The sequence below is a fragment of the Nothobranchius furzeri genome, chromosome 3 (assembly GCF_043380555.1).
Source record: "Nothobranchius furzeri strain GRZ-AD chromosome 3, NfurGRZ-RIMD1, whole genome shotgun sequence".
Lineage (NCBI taxonomy): Eukaryota > Metazoa > Chordata > Actinopteri > Cyprinodontiformes > Nothobranchiidae > Nothobranchius > Nothobranchius furzeri.
This window is the reverse complement of record NC_091743.1, coordinates 19,081,773-19,097,370: the sequence shown is the minus strand read 5'-3', so window position 1 is coordinate 19,097,370 and position 15,598 is coordinate 19,081,773.

Genomic DNA, 15,598 nt, shown 5'->3' with positions numbered 1-15,598 from the left:
AAGCAAGACGCGCCCCAAGGAGCGTCAGGCCACATGTCACTACTCAGTCTGACTGAGCGCCTCCAGGAGAGAGGCCCAAGCAAGACGCGCCCCGAGGAGCGTCTTGCCACATGTCAACACTGGGTCTGATTGAGGGCCTTCTGGAGAGATGCCCAAGCAAGACGCGCCCCGAGGAGCGTCTTGCCACATGTCAACAATGGGTCTGACTGAGGGCCTCCAGGAGAGAAGCCCAAGCAAGACGCGCCCCGAGGAGCGTCTTGCCACATGTCAACAATGGGTCTTACTGAAGGCCTCCAGGAGAGAAGCCCAAGCAAGACGCGCCCCGAGGAGCTTCTTGACACGTGTCAGCACTCGGTCTGACTGAGCGCCTCCTGGAGAGAGGCCCAAGCAAGACGCGCCCCGAGGAGCGTCTTGCCATGTGTCACCACTGGGTCTGACTGAGCGCCTCCAGGAGAGAGGCCCAAGCAAGACGAGCCCCGAGGAGCGTCTTGCCACATGTCAACACTGGGTCTGACTGAGTGCCTCCATGAGAGAAGCCCAAGCAAGAAGCGCCCCGAGGAGCGTCTTGCCACATGTCAACACTGGGTCTGACTGAGTGCCTCCATGAGAGAAGCCCAAGCAAGAAGCGCCCCGAGGAGCATCTTGCCACATGTCACTACTCGGTCTGACTGAGCGCCTCCAGGAGAGAGGCCCAAGCAAGACGCGCCCCGAGGAGCGTCTTGCCACATGTCAGCACTCGGTCTGACTGAGCGCCTCCAGGAGAGTGGCCCAAGCAAGACGCGCCCCGAGGAGCGTCTTGCCACATGTCAACAATGGGTCTGACTTAGGGCCTCCAGGAGAGAAGCCCAATCAAGATGCGCCCCGAGGAGCGTCTTGCCACATGTCAACACTGGGTCTGACTGAGCGCCTCCAGGAGAGAGGCCCAAGCAAGACGCGCCCGGAGGAGCGTCTTGCCACATGTCAACACTGGGTCTGACAGAGGGCCTCCAGGAAAGAGGCCCAAGCAAGACGCGCCCCGAGGAGCGTCTTGCCACATGTCACCTCTGGTTCTGACTGAGCGTCTCCAGGAGAGAGGCCCAAGCAAGACGCGCCCCGAGGAGCGTCTTGCCACATGTCAACAATGGGTCTGACTGAGGGCCTCCAGGAGAGAAGCCCAATCAAGACGCGCCCCGAGGAGCGTCTTGCCACATGTCAACACTGGGTCTGACTGAGCGCCTCCAGGAGAGAGGCCCAAGCAAGACGCGCCCGGAGGAGCGTCTTGCCACATGTCAACACTGGGTCTGACAGAGGGCCTCCAGGAAAGAGGCCCAAGCAAGACGCGCCCCGAGGAGCGTCTTGCCACATGTCACCTCTGGTTCTGACTGAGCGCCTCCAGGAGAGAGGCCCAAGCAAGACGCGCCCCGAGGAGCGTTTTGCCACATGTCAACACTGGGTCTGACTTAGCCCCTGCAGGAGAAAAGCCCAATCAAGAAGCGCCCCGAGGAGCATCTTGCCACATGTCAACACTGGGTCTGACTGTGCGCCTCCAGGAGAGAGGCCCAAGCAAGACGCGCCCCGAGGAGCGTCTTGCCACATGTCAACAATGGGTCTGACTGAGGGCCTCCAGGTGAGAAGCCCAATCAAGACGCGCCCCGAGGAGCGTCTTGCCACATGTCAACACTGGGTCTGACTGAGCGCCTCCAGGAGAGAGGCCCAAGCAAGACGCGCCCCGAGGAGCGTCTTGCCACATGTCACCTCAGGTTCTGACTGAGCGCCTCCAGAAGAGAGGTCCAAGCAAGATGCGCCCCAAGGAGCGTCTTGCCACATGTCAACAATGGGTCTGACTGAGGGCCTCCAGGAGAGAAGCCCAAGCAAGACGCGCCCCGAGGAGCGTCTTGACACATGTCAACACTGGGTCTGACAGAGGGCCTCCAGGAGAGACGCCCAAGCAAGACGCGTCCCGAGGAGTGTCTTGCCACATGTCACCACTGTGTCTGACTGAGCGCCTCCAGGAGAGAGGCCCAAGCAACACGCGCCCCGAGGAGCGTCAGGCCACATGTCACTACTCAGTCTGACTGAGCGCCTCCAGGAGAGAGGCCCAAGCAAGACGCACCCCGAGGAGCGTCTTGCCACATGTCAGCACTCGGTCTGACTGAGCGCCTCCAGGAGAGTGGCCCAAGCAAGACGCGCCCCGAGGAGCGTCTTGCCACATGTCAACAATGGGTCTGACTGAGGGCCTCCAGGAGAGAAGCCAAATCAAGATGCGCCCCGAGGAGCGTCTTGCCACATGTCAACACTGGGTCTGACTGAGCGCCTCCAGGAAAGAGGCCCAAGCAAGACGCGCCCCGAGGAGCGTCTTGCCACATGTCAACACTGGGTCTGACAGAGGGCCTCCAGGAAAGAGGCCCAAGCAAGACGCGCCCCGAGGAGCGTCTTGCCACATGTCACCTCTGGTTCTGACTGAGCGCCTCCAGGAGAGAGGCCCAAGCAAGACGCGCCCCGAGGAGCGTTTTGCCACATGTCAACACTGGGTCCGACTGAGCGCCTCCAGGAAAGAGGCCCAAGCAAGACGCGCCCCGAGGAGCGTCTTGCCACATGTCAACAATGGGTCTGACTGAGGGCCTCCAGGAGAGAAGCCCAATCAAGACACGCCCCGAGGAGCTTCTTGCCACATGTCAACACTGGGTCTGACTGAGCGCCTCCAGGAGAGAGGCCCAAGCAAGACGCGCCCTGAGGAGCGTCTTGCCACATGTCAACAATGGGTCTGACTGAGGGCCTCCAGGAGAGAAGCCCAATCAAGACGCGCCCCGAGGAGCGTCTTGCCACATGTCAACACTGGGTCTGACTGAGCGCCTCCAGGGGAGAGGCCCAAGCAAGACGCGCCCGGAGGAGAGTCTTGCCACATGTCAACACTGGGTCTGACAGAGGGCCTCCAGGACAGAGGCCCAAGCAAGACGCGCCCCGAGGAGCGTCTTGCCACATGTCACCTCTGGTTCTGACTGAGCGCCTCCAGGAGAGAGGCCCAAGCAAGACGCACCCCGAGGAGCGTCTTGCCACATGTCAACACTGGGTCTGACTGTGCGCCTCCAGGAGAGAGGCCCAAGCAAGACGCGCCCCGAGGAGCGTCTTGCCATATGTCAACAATGGGTCTGACTGAGGGCCTCCAGGTGAGAAGCCCAATCAAGACGCGCCCCGAGGAGCGTCTTGCCACATGTCACTACTCGGTCTGACTGAGCGCCTCCAGGAGAGAGGCCCAAGCAAGAAGCGCCCCGAGGAGCGTCTTGCCACATGTCAACAATTGGTCTGACTGAGGGCCTCCAGGAGAGAAGCCCAAGCAAGACGCGCCCTCTAGGAGCGTCTTGCCACATTTCAACAATGGGTCTGACTGAGCGCCTCCAGGAGAGAGGCCAAAGCAAGACGCGCCCCGAGGAGCGTCTTGACACTTGTCAACACTGGGTCTGACTGAGGGCCCCCATGAGAGAGGCCCAAGCAAGACGCGCCCCGAGGAGCGTCTTGCCACATGTCAACACTGGGTCTGACAGAGGGCCTCCAGGAGAGAGGCCCAAGCAAGACGCGCCCCGAGGAGCGTCTTGCCACATGTCACCACTGGGTCTGACTGAGAGCCTCCAGGAGAGAGGCCCAAGCAAGACGCGCCCCGAGGAGCATCTTGCCACATGTCAACACTGGGTCTGACTGAGCGCCTCCAGGAGAGAGGCCCAAGTAAGACGCGCCCCGAGGAGCGTCTTGCCATATGTCACCACTGGGTCTGACTGAGCGCCTCCAGGAGAGAGGCCCAAGCAAGACGCGCCCCGAGGAGCGTCTTTCCACATGTCAGCACTCTGTCTGACTGAGCGCTTCCAGGAGAGAGGCCCAAGCAAGACGCGCCCCTAGGAGCGTCTTGCCACATGTCACCACTGGGTCTGACTGAGAGCCTCCAGGAGAGAGGCCCAAGCAAGACGCACCCCGAGGAGCGTCTTGCCACATGTCAACACTGGGTCTGACTGAGCGCCTCCAGGAGAGAGGCCCAAGCAAGACGCGCCCCGAGGAGCGTCTTGCCACATGTCAACACTGGGTCTGACTGAGCGCCTCCAGGAGAGAGGCCCAAGCAAGACGTGTCCCGAGGAGCGTCTTGCCACATGTCAACACTGGGTCTGACTGAGCGCCTCCAGGAGAGAGGCCCAAGCAAGACGCGCCCCGAGGAGCGTCTTGCCACATGTCAACACTGGGTCTGACTGAGCGCCTCCAGGAGAGAGGCCCAAGCAAGACGTGCCCCGAGGAGCGTCTTGCCACATGTCAACACTGGGTCTGACTGAGCGCCTCCAGGAGAGAGGCCCAAGCAAGACGCGCCCCGAGGAGCGTCTTGACACATGTCAACACTGGGTCTGACAGAGGGCCTCCAGGAGAGACGCCCAAGCAAGACGCGCCCCGAGGAACGTCTTGCCACGTGTCAACACTGGGTCTGATTGAGGGCCTTCTGGAGAGAGGCCCAAGCAAGATGCGCCCCGAGGAGCGTCTTGCCACATGTCAACAATGGGTCTGACTGAGGGCCTCCAGGAGAGAAGCCCAAGTAAGACGCGCCCCAAGGAGCGTCTTGCCACATGTATACACTGGGTCTGACTGAGCGCCTCCACGAGAGAGGCCCAAGCAAGACGCAACCCGAGGAGCATCTTGCCACATGTCAGCACTCGGTCTGACTTAGCGCCTCCAGGAGAGAGTCCCCAGCAAGACGCACCCCGAGGAGCGTCTTGCCTTATGTCAGCACTCGGTCTGACTGAGCGCTTCCAGTAGAGAGCCCCAAGCAAGAAGCGCCCCAAGGAGCGTCTTGCCACATGTCAACAATGGGTCTGACTGAGGGCCTCCAGGAGAGAAGCCCAAGCAAGACGCGCCCCGAGGAGTGTCTTGACACATGTCAACACTGGGTCTGACAGAGGGCCTCCAGGAGAGAGGCCCAAGCAAGACGCGCCCCGAGGAGTGTCTTGCCACATGTCACCACTGGGTCTGACTGAGCGCCTCCAGGAGAGAGGCCCAAGCAAGACGCGCCCCAAGGAGCGTCAGGCCACATGTCACTACTCAGTCTGACTGAGCGCCTCCAGGAGAGAGGCCCAAACAAGACGCGCCCCGAGGAGCGTCTTGCCACATGTCAACACTGGGTCTGATTGAGGGCCTTCTGGAGAGATGCCCAAGCAAGACGCGCCCCGAGGAGCGTCTTGCCACATGTCAACAATGGGTCTGACTGAGGGCCTCCAGGAGAGAAGCCCAAGCAAGACGCGCCCCGAGGAGCGTCTTGCCACATGTCAACAATGGGTCTTACTGAAGGCCTCCAGGAGAGAAGCCCAAGCAAGACGCGCCCCGAGGAGCTTCTTGACACGTGTCAGCACTCGGTCTGACTGAGCGCCTCCTGGAGAGAGGCCCAAGCAAGACGCGCCCCGAGGAGCGTCTTGCCACGTGTCACCACTGGGTCTGACTGAGCGCCTCCAGGAGAGAGGCCCAAGCAAGACGAGCCCCGAGGAGCGTCTTGCCACATGTCAACACTGGGTCTGACTGAGTGCCTCCATGAGAGAAGCCCAAGCAAGAAGCGCCCCGAGGAGCGTCTTGCCACATGTCAACACTGGGTCTGACTGAGTGCCTCCATGAGAGAAGCCCAAGCAAGAAGCGCCCCGAGGAGCATCTTGCCACATGTCACTACTCGGTCTGACTGAGCGCCTCCAGGAGAGAGGCCCAAGCAAGACGCGCCCCGAGGAGCGTCTTGCCACATGTCAGCACTCGGTCTGACTGAGCGCCTCCAGGAGAGTGGCCCAAGCAAGACGCGCCCCGAGGAGCGTCTTGCCACATGTCAACAATGGGTCTGACTTAGGGCCTCCAGGAGAGAAGCCCAATCAAGATGCGCCCCGAGGAGCGTCTTGCCACATGTCAACACTGGGTCTGACTGAGCGCCTCCAGGAGAGAGGCCCAAGCAAGACGCGCCCGGAGGAGCGTCTTGCCACATGTCAACACTGGGTCTGACAGAGGGCCTCCAGGAAAGAGGCCCAAGCAAGACGCGCCCCGAGGAGCGTCTTGCCACATGTCACCTCTGGTTCTGACTGAGCGTCTCCAGGAGAGAGGCCCAAGCAAGACGCGCCCCGAGGAGCGTCTTGCCACATGTCAACAATGGGTCTGACTGAGGGCCTCCAGGAGAGAAGCCCAATCAAGACGCGCCCCGAGGAGCGTCTTGCCACATGTCAACACTGGGTCTGACTGAGCGCCTCCAGGAGAGAAGCCCAATCAAGACGCGCCCCGAGGAGCGTCTTGCCACATGTCAACACTGGGTCTGACTGAGCGCCTCCAGGGGAGAGGCCCAAGCAAGACGCGCCCGGAGGAGAGTCTTGCCACATGTCAACACTGGGTCTGACAGAGGGCCTCCAGGACAGAGGCCCAAGCAAGACGCGCCCCGAGGAGCGTCTTGCCACATGTCACCTCTGGTTCTGACTGAGCGCCTCCAGGAGAGAGGCCCAAGCAAGACGCACCCCGAGGAGCGTCTTGCCACATGTCAACACTGGGTCTGACTGTGCGCCTCCAGGAGAGAGGCCCAAGCAAGACGCGCCCCGAGGAGCGTCTTGCCACATGTCAACAATGGGTCTGACTGAGGGCCTCCAGGTGAGAAGCCCAATCAAGACGCGCCCCGAGGAGCGTCTTGCCACATGTCACTACTCGGTCTGACTGAGCGCCTCCAGGAGAGAGGCCCAAGCAAGAAGCGCCCCGAGGAGCGTCTTGCCACATGTCAACAATTGGTCTGACTGAGGGCCTCCAGGAGAGAAGCCCAAGCAAGACGCGCCCTCTAGGAGCGTCTTGCCACATTTCAACAATGGGTCTGACTGAGCGCCTCCAGGAGAGAGGCCAAAGCAAGACGCGCCCCGAGGAGCGTCTTGACACTTGTCAACACTGGGTCTGACTGAGGGCCCCCATGAGAGAGGCCCAAGCAAGACGCGCCCCGAGGAGCGTCTTGCCACATGTCAACACTGGGTCTGACAGAGGGCCTCCAGGAGAGAGGCCCAAGCAAGACGCGCCCCGAGGAGCGTCTTGCCACATGTCACCACTGGGTCTGACTGAGAGCCTCCAGGAGAGAGGCCCAAGCAAGACGCGCCCCGAGGAGCATCTTGCCACATGTCAACACTGGGTCTGACTGAGCGCCTCCAGGAGAGAGGCCCAAGTAAGACGCGCCCCGAGGAGCGTCTTGCCATATGTCACCACTGGGTCTGACTGAGCGCCTCCAGGAGAGAGGCCCAAGCAAGACGCGCCCCGAGGAGCGTCTTTCCACATGTCAGCACTCTGTCTGACTGAGCGCTTCCAGGAGAGAGGCCCAAGCAAGACGCGCCCCTAGGAGCGTCTTGCCACATGTCACCACTGGGTCTGACTGAGAGCCTCCAGGAGAGAGGCCCAAGCAAGACGCACCCCGAGGAGCGTCTTGCCACATGTCAACACTGGGTCTGACTGAGCGCCTCCAGGAGAGAGGCCCAAGCAAGACGCGCCCCGAGGAGCGTCTTGCCACATGTCAACACTGGGTCTGACTGAGCGCCTCCAGGAGAGAGGCCCAAGCAAGACGTGTCCCGAGGAGCGTCTTGCCACATGTCAACACTGGGTCTGACTGAGCGCCTCCAGGAGAGAGGCCCAAGCAAGACGCGCCCCGAGGAGCGTCTTGCCACATGTCAACACTGGGTCTGACTGAGCGCCTCCAGGAGAGAGGCCCAAGCAAGACGTGCCCCGAGGAGCGTCTTGCCACATGTCAACACTGGGTCTGACTGAGCGCCTCCAGGAGAGAGGCCCAAGCAAGACGCGCCCCGAGGAGCGTCTTGACACATGTCAACACTGGGTCTGACAGAGGGCCTCCAGGAGAGACGCCCAAGCAAGACGCGCCCCGAGGAACGTCTTGCCACGTGTCAACACTGGGTCTGATTGAGGGCCTTCTGGAGAGAGGCCCAAGCAAGATGCGCCCCGAGGAGCGTCTTGCCACATGTCAACAATGGGTCTGACTGAGGGCCTCCAGGAGAGAAGCCCAAGTAAGACGCGCCCCAACGAGCGTCTTGCCACATGTATACACTGGGTCTGACTGAGCGCCTCCACGAGAGAGGCCCAAGCAAGACGCAACCCGAGGAGCATCTTGCCACATGTCAGCACTCGGTCTGACTTAGCGCCTCCAGGAGAGAGTCCCCAGCAAGACGCACCCCGAGGAGCGTCTTGCCTTATGTCAGCACTCGGTCTGACTGAGCGCTTCCAGTAGAGAGCCCCAAGCAAGAAGCGCCCCAAGGAGCGTCTTGCCACATGTCAACAATGGGTCTGACTGAGGGCCTCCAGGAGAGAAGCCCAAGCAAGACGCGCCCCGAGGAGTGTCTTGACACATGTCAACACTGGGTCTGACAGAGGGCCTCCAGGAGAGAGGCCCAAGCAAGACGCGCCCCGAGGAGTGTCTTGCCACATGTCACCACTGGGTCTGACTGAGCGCCTCCAGGAGAGAGGCCCAAGCAAGACGCGCCCCAAGGAGCGTCAGGCCACATGTCACTACTCAGTCTGACTGAGCGCCTCCAGGAGAGAGGCCCAAACAAGACGCGCCCCGAGGAGCGTCTTGCCACATGTCAACACTGGGTCTGATTGAGGGCCTTCTGGAGAGATGCCCAAGCAAGACGCGCCCCGAGGAGCGTCTTGCCACATGTCAACAATGGGTCTGACTGAGGGCCTCCAGGAGAGAAGCCCAAGCAAGACGCGCCCCGAGGAGCGTCTTGCCACATGTCAACAATGGGTCTTACTGAAGGCCTCCAGGAGAGAAGCCCAAGCAAGACGCGCCCCGAGGAGCTTCTTGACACGTGTCAGCACTCGGTCTGACTGAGCGCCTCCTGGAGAGAGGCCCAAGCAAGACGCGCCCCGAGGAGCGTCTTGCCACGTGTCACCACTGGGTCTGACTGAGCGCCTCCAGGAGAGAGGCCCAAGCAAGACGAGCCCCGAGGAGCGTCTTGCCACATGTCAACACTGGGTCTGACTGAGTGCCTCCATGAGAGAAGCCCAAGCAAGAAGCGCCCCGAGGAGCGTCTTGCCACATGTCAACACTGGGTCTGACTGAGTGCCTCCATGAGAGAAGCCCAAGCAAGAAGCGCCCCGAGGAGCATCTTGCCACATGTCACTACTCGGTCTGACTGAGCGCCTCCAGGAGAGAGGCCCAAGCAAGACGCGCCCCGAGGAGCGTCTTGCCACATGTCAGCACTCGGTCTGACTGAGCGCCTCCAGGAGAGTGGCCCAAGCAAGACGCGCCCCGAGGAGCGTCTTGCCACATGTCAACAATGGGTCTGACTTAGGGCCTCCAGGAGAGAAGCCCAATCAAGATGCGCCCCGAGGAGCGTCTTGCCACATGTCAACACTGGGTCTGACTGAGCGCCTCCAGGAGAGAGGCCCAAGCAAGACGCGCCCGGAGGAGCGTCTTGCCACATGTCAACACTGGGTCTGACAGAGGGCCTCCAGGAAAGAGGCCCAAGCAAGACGCGCCCCGAGGAGCGTCTTGCCACATGTCACCTCTGGTTCTGACTGAGCGTCTCCAGGAGAGAGGCCCAAGCAAGACGCGCCCCGAGGAGCGTCTTGCCACATGTCAACAATGGGTCTGACTGAGGGCCTCCAGGAGAGAAGCCCAATCAAGACGCGCCCCGAGGAGCGTCTTGCCACATGTCAACACTGGGTCTGACTGAGCGCCTCCAGGAGAGAGGCCCAAGCAAGACGCGCCCGGAGGAGCGTCTTGCCACATGTCAACACTGGGTCTGACAGAGGGCCTCCAGGAAAGAGGCCCAAGCAAGACGCGCCCCGAGGAGCGTCTTGCCACATGTCACCTCTGGTTCTGACTGAGCGCCTCCAGGAGAGAGGCCCAAGCAAGACGCGCCCCGAGGAGCGTTTTGCCACATGTCAACACTGGGTCTGACTTAGCCCCTGCAGGAGAAAAGCCCAATCAAGAAGCGCCCCGAGGAGCATCTTGCCACATGTCAACACTGGGTCTGACTGTGCGCCTCCAGGAGAGAGGCCCAAGCAAGACGCGCCCCGAGGAGCGTCTTGCCACATGTCAACAATGGGTCTGACTGAGGGCCTCCAGGTGAGAAGCCCAATCAAGACGCGCCCCGAGGAGCGTCTAGCCACATGTCAACACTGGGTCTGACTGAGCGCCTCCAGGAGAGAGGCCCAAGCAAGACGCGCCCCGAGGAGCGTCTTGCCACATGTCACCTCAGGTTCTGACTGAGCGCCTCCAGAAGAGAGGCCCAAGCAAGATGCGCCCCAAGGAGCGTCTTGCCACATGTCAACAATGGGTCTGACTGAGGGCCTCCAGGAGAGAAGCCCAAGCAAGACGCGCCCCGAGGAGCGTCTTGACACATGTCAACACTGGGTCTGACAGAGGGCCTCCAGGAGAGACGCCCAAGCAAGACGCGTCCCGAGGAGTGTCTTGCCACATGTCACCACTGTGTCTGACTGAGCGCCTCCAGGAGAGAGGCCCAAGCAACACGCGCCCCGAGGAGCGTCAGGCCACATGTCACTACTCAGTCTGACTGAGCGCCTCCAGGAGAGAGGCCCAAGCAAGACGCACCCCGAGGAGCGTCTTGCCACATGTCAGCACTCGGTCTGACTGAGCGCCTCCAGGAGAGTGGCCCAAGCAAGACGCGCCCCGAGGAGCGTCTTGCCACATGTCAACAATGGGTCTGACTGAGGGCCTCCAGGAGAGAAGCCAAATCAAGATGCGCCCCGAGGAGCGTCTTGCCACATGTCAACACTGGGTCTGACTGAGCGCCTCCAGGAAAGAGGCCCAAGCAAGACGCGCCCCGAGGAGCGTCTTGCCACATGTCAACACTGGGTCTGACAGAGGGCCTCCAGGAAAGAGGCCCAAGCAAGACGCGCCCCGAGGAGCGTCTTGCCACATGTCACCTCTGGTTCTGACTGAGCGCCTCCAGGAGAGAGGCCCAAGCAAGACGCGCCCCGAGGAGCGTTTTGCCACATGTCAACACTGGGTCCGACTGAGCGCCTCCAGGAAAGAGGCCCAAGCAAGACGCGCCCCGAGGAGCGTCTTGCCACATGTCAACAATGGGTCTGACTGAGGGCCTCCAGGAGAGAAGCCCAATCAAGACACGCCCCGAGGAGCTTCTTGCCACATGTCAACACTGGGTCTGACTGAGCGCCTCCAGGAGAGAGGCCCAAGCAAGACGCGCCCTGAGGAGCGTCTTGCCACATGTCAACAATGGGTCTGACTGAGGGCCTCCAGGAGAGAAGCCCAATCAAGACGCGCCCCGAGGAGCGTCTTGCCACATGTCAACACTGGGTCTGACTGAGCGCCTCCAGGGGAGAGGCCCAAGCAAGACGCGCCCGGAGGAGAGTCTTGCCACATGTCAACACTGGGTCTGACAGAGGGCCTCCAGGAAAGAGGCCCAAGCAAGACGCGCCCCGAGGAGCGTCTTGCCACATGTCACCTCTGGTTCTGACTGAGCGCCTCCAGGAGAGAGGCCCAAGCAAGACGCACCCCGAGGAGCGTCTTGCCACATGTCAACAATGGGTCTGACTGAGGGCCTCCAGGTGAGAAGCCCAATCAAGACGCGCCCCGAGGAGCGTCTTGCCACATGTCACTACTCGGTCTGACTGAGCGCCTCCAGGAGAGAGGCCCAAGCAAGAAGCGCCCCGAGGAGCGTCTTGCCACATGTCAACAATTGGTCTGACTGAGGGCCTCCAGGAGAGAAGCCCAAGCAAGACGCGCCCTCTAGGAGCGTCTTGCCACATTTCAACAATGGGTCTGACTGAGCGCCTCCAGGAGAGAGGCCAAAGCAAGACGCGCCCCGAGGAGCGTCTTGACACTTGTCAACACTGGGTCTGACTGAGGGCCCCCATGAGAGAGGCCCAAGCAAGACGCGCCCCGAGGAGCGTCTTGCCACATGTCAACACTGGGTCTGACAGAGGGCCTCCAGGAGAGAGGCCCAAGCAAGACGCGCCCCGAGGAGCGTCTTGCCACATGTCACCACTGGGTCTGACTGAGAGCCTCCAGGAGAGAGGCCCAAGCAAGACGCGCCCCGAGGAGCATCTTGCCACATGTCAACACTGGGTCTGACTGAGCGCCTCCAGGAGAGAGGCCCAAGTAAGACGCGCCCCGAGGAGCGTCTTGCCATATGTCACCACTGGGTCTGACTGAGCGCCTCCAGGAGAGAGGCCCAAGCAAGACGCGCCCCGAGGAGCGTCTTTCCACATGTCAGCACTCTGTCTGACTGAGCGCTTCCAGGAGAGAGGCCCAAGCAAGACGCGCCCCTAGGAGCGTCTTGCCACATGTCACCACTGGGTCTGACTGAGAGCCTCCAGGAGAGAGGCCCAAGCAAGACGCACCCCGAGGAGCGTCTTGCCACATGTCAACACTGGGTCTGACTGAGCGCCTCCAGGAGAGAGGCCCAAGCAAGACGCGCCCCGAGGAGCGTCTTGCCACATGTCAACACTGGGTCTGACTGAGCGCCTCCAGGAGAGAGGCCCAAGCAAGACGTGTCCCGAGGAGCGTCTTGCCACATGTCAACACTGGGTCTGACTGAGCGCCTCCAGGAGAGAGGCCCAAGCAAGACGCGCCCCGAGGAGCGTCTTGCCACATGTCAACACTGGGTCTGACTGAGCGCCTCCAGGAGAGAGGCCCAAGCAAGACGTGCCCCGAGGAGCGTCTTGCCACATGTCAACACTGGGTCTGACTGAGCGCCTCCAGGAGAGAGGCCCAAGCAAGAAGCGCCCCGAGGAGCGTCTTGCCACATGTCAACAATGGGTCTGACTGAGGGCCTCCATGAGAGAAGCCCAAGCAAGACGCGCCCCGAGGAGTGTCTTGCCACATGTCAACACTGGGTCTGACAGAGGGCCTCCAGGAGAGAGGCCCAAGCAAGACGCGCCCCGAGGAGCGTCTTGCCTAATGTCAGCACTCGGTCTGACTGAGCGCCTCCAGGAGAGAGAGCCAAGCAAGACGCGCCCCTAGGAGCGTCTTGCCACATGTCAACACTGAGTCTGACAGAGGGCCTCCAGGAGAGAGGCCCAAGCAAGACGCGCCCCGAGGAGTGTCTTGCCACATGTCAACACTGGGTTTGACAGAGGGCCTCCAGGAGAGAGGCCCAAGCAATACGCGCCCCGAGGAGTGTCTTGCCATATGTCACCACTGGGTCTGACTGAGCGCCTCCAGGAGAGAGGCCCAAGCAAGACGCGCCCCGAGGAGCGTCTTGCCACATGTCAGCACTCGGTCTGACTGAGCGCCTCCAGGAGAGAGGCCCAAGCAAGACGCGCCCCTAGGAGCGTCTTGCCACATGTCAACACTGGGTCTGACTGAGCGCCTCCAGGAGAGAGGCCCAAGCAAGACACGCCCCGAGGAGCGTCTTGCCACATGTCAACACTGGGTCTGACTGAGCGCCTCCAGGAGAGAGGCCCAAGCAAGACGTGCCCCGAGGAGCGTCTTGCCACATGTCAACACTGGGTCTGACTGAGCGCCTCAAGGAGAGAGGCCCAAGCAAGAAGCGCCCCGAGGAGCGTCTTGCCACATGTCAACGATGGGTCTGACTGAGGGCCTCCATGAGAGAAGCCCAAGCAAGACGCGCCCCGAGGAGTGTCTTGCCACATGTCAACACTGGGTCTGACAGAGGGCCTCCAGGAGAGAGGCCCAAGCAAAACGCGCCCCGAGGAGCGTCTTGCCACATGTCAGCACTCGGTCTGACTGAGCGCCTCCAGGAGAGAGGCCCAAGCAATACGCGCCCCGAGGAGTGTCTTGCCATATGTCACCACTGGGTCTGACTGAGTGCCTCCAGGAGAGAGGCCCAAGCAAGACGCGCCCCGAGGAGCGTCTTGCCACATGTCAGCACTCGGTCTGACTGAGCGCCTCCAGGAGAGAGGCCCAAGCAAGACGCGCCCCTAGGAGCGTCTTGCCACATGTCAACACTGGGTCTGACTGAGCGCCTCCAGGAGAGAGGCCCAAGCGAGACGCGCCCCGAGGAGTGTCTTGCCACATGGCAACACTGGGTCTGACAGAGGGCCTCCAGGAGAGAGGCCCAAGCAACACGCGCCCCGAGGAGCGTCTTGCCACATGTCAGCACTCGGTCTGACTGAGCGCCGCCAAGAGAGAGGCCCAAGCAAGACACGTCCCTAGGAGCGTCTTGCCACATGTCAACACTGGGTCTGACAGCGGGCCTCCAGGAGAGAGGCCCAAGCAAAACACGCCCCGAGGAGTGTCTTGCCACATTTCACCACTGGGTCTGACTGAGCGCCTCCAGGAGAGAGGCCCAAGCAAGACGCGCCCCGAGGAGCGTCATGCCACATGTCACTACTCGGTCTGACTGAGCGCCTCCAGGAGAGAGGCCCAAGCAAGACGCGCCCCGAGGAGCGTCTTGCCACGTGTCAACACTGGGTCTGATTGAGGACCTCCAGGAGAGAGGCCCAAGCAAGACGCGCCCCGAGGAGCGTCTTGCCACATGTCAACACTGGGTCTGACAGAGGGCCTCAAGGAGAGAGGCCAAAGCAATACGTGCCCCGAGGAGCGTCTAGCCACATGTCACCACTGGGTCTGACTGAGAGCCTCCAGGAGAGAGGCCCAAGCAAGACGCGCCCCGAGGAGCGTCTTGCCACATGTCAACACTGGGTCTGACTGAGCACCTCCAGGAGAGAGGCCCAAGTAAGACGCGCCCCGAGGAGCGTCTTGCCACATGTCAACACTGGGTCTCACTGAGCGCCTCCAGGAGAGAGGCCCAAGCAAGACGCGCACCGAGGAGCGTCTTGCCACATGTCAGCACTCGGTCTGACTGAGCGCCTCCAGGAGAGAGGCCCAAGCAAGACGCGCACCGAGGAGCGTCTTGCCACATGTCAACACTGGGTCTGACTGAGCGCCTCCAGGAGAGAGGCCCAAGTAAGACGCGCCCCGAGGAGCGTCTTGCCATATGTTACCACTGGGTCTGACTGAGCGCCTCCAGGAGAGAGGCCCAAGCAAGACGCGCCCCGAGGAGCGTCTTGCCAAATGTCAGCACTCGGTCTGACTGAGCGCCTCCAGGAGAGAGGCCCAAGCAAGACGCGCCCCTAGGAGCGTCTTGCCACATGTAAACACTGGGTCTGACAGCGGGCCTCCAGGAGAGAGGCCCAAGCAAGACGCGCCCCGAGGAGCGTCTTGCCACATGTCAACACTGGGTCTGACTGAGCGCCTCCAGGAGAGAGGCCCAAGCAAGAAGCGCCCCGAGGAGCGTCTTGCCACATGTCAACAATGGGTCTGACTGAGCGCCTCCAGGAGAGAGGCCCAAGCAAGACGCGCCCCGAGGAGTATCTTCACACTTGTCAACACTGGGTCTGACTGAGGGCCTCCATGAGAGAAGCCCAAGCAAGACGCGCCCCGAGGAGTGTCTTGCCACATGTCAACACTGGGTCTGACAGAGGGCCTCCAGGAGAGAGGCCCAAGCAATACGCGCCCCGAGGAGTGTCTTGCCATATGTCACCACTGGGTCTGACTGAGCGCCTCCAGGAGAGAGGCCCAAGCAAGACGCGCCCCGAGGAGCGTCTTGCCACATGTCAGCACTCGGTCTGACTGAGCGCCTCCAGGAGAGAGAGCCAAGCAAGACGCGCCCCTAGGAGCGTCTTGCCACATGTCAAC